General features: G+C 37.3%; 1 pseudogene; it reads left to right on the top strand.

Annotated features, from left to right (window-relative positions):
* Positions 1–257: 257 nt before the first annotated feature.
* Positions 258–990, top strand: LOC123838700 (small ribosomal subunit protein eS6-like; annotated as a pseudogene).
* Positions 991–1,415: the final 425 nt, after the last annotated feature.

Below are 1,415 nucleotides of genomic sequence, written 5' to 3'. Positions count from 1 at the left end.
GATATTATACACATAGAATAAATATAACTAAAAACCTAGAAGAAAGTACGTCCGACAAATATATAAAAATCATATACAGAATATATCAAATACTTCTATAAAACAAAAAAGGAAATGAAAAACATTCCCAAAGGAAGTTGAGCAAAATATATGAATGAGTGGCTTTTATAAATGCATCTTGGTTTCAAAATAAATTTAAAAAGAAGCCCGTGCATGTCTCTTTTTCATGGTGCCTTGGAGGCAGTAGTTGCTTTAGGATGAAGCTGAACATCTCTTTCCCAGCTACCAGCTGCCAGAAACTCACTGAAGTGGATGATGAACACAAAATTCATAGCTTTTATGAGAAGCATACGGCCACAGAAGTTGCTGCTGCTGATGTGCGTGAAGAATGGATGGTTACATGGTCCAAATCATGGGTGGCAATGACAAACAAGGCTTTCCCATGACCCATGGCCATGTCTACCTGCTGCTGAGTAAGGGGCACACCTGCTACAGACCAAGGAGGACTGGAGAAAGAAAGCACAAATCTACTCGGGGTTTCATTGTGGATGCTATTCTCAGTTTTCTCAACTTGGTCATTGTAAAGAAAGGGGAGAAGGATATTCCTGGATTCATTGATACTACTGTGCCTCATCGCCTGGGGCCCCAAAGAGCTAGCAGAATCCACAAACTTTTCAGTCTCTGTAAAGAAGATAATGTCTGCTCATATGTTGTGAGGAAGCTCCTAAACAAAGAAGGTAAGAAACCTAGAACCAAAGAGTCCAAGATTCAGCATCTTGTTACTCCACCTGTCCTCCAATAAAAACGATGGTGTGTTGCTCTGAAAAAACAGTGTACTAAGAAAAATAAGGAAGAAGCTGCAGAATATGCTAGACTTTTGGCCAAGAGAATGACGGAGGCCAAAGAAAAACACCAGAACAGATCACCAAGAGACAGAGGCTTTCCTCTCTGAGAGCTTCCACCTCTGAGTCTGAGCCCAGTCAAAAATGAGATTTTCTAAGGGTAACAAATAAATAAAATCAGACAGAAGCAAAAAAGCCTATGCCATTTAATTGAAAAATACAAACATATACAAAACGAAGAAAAATTTATATCCTTCAAATTATAATTCATATCACATTCAAAAGTTTGGAAAACAATTAAATATTAATATCTGGTGTGAACAATAATTGTCACAGTAACATTGAGTGCAATTTACCCTCAACCATAAAAAAAAATCCCGTAAGACAGCAATGCCACTTCTTAGTATTTAACTTACATGAGTTAACCAAGTAAGCATGCATGCATAAGAAAACACTACAGCATTGTTTGTGGCAGAGGAAAAAAAAAGAGCAATTGGGGGATTGAAAAAGTAAACTGTATAATGGAATACAATATAGCAATGAAAAACTATACCAGAATATATGGGCTAGAAA

The sequence above is a fragment of the Mirounga angustirostris genome, unplaced genomic scaffold, assembly GCF_029215605.1.
Source record: "Mirounga angustirostris isolate CCGP_5_RB_7025 unplaced genomic scaffold, mMirAng1.0.hap1 SCAF_3, whole genome shotgun sequence".
Classification (NCBI taxonomy): domain Eukaryota; kingdom Metazoa; phylum Chordata; class Mammalia; order Carnivora; family Phocidae; genus Mirounga; species Mirounga angustirostris.
Note: the sequence above shows the minus strand (reverse complement) of the source record. Positions and strands in the feature narration are given on the sequence as shown.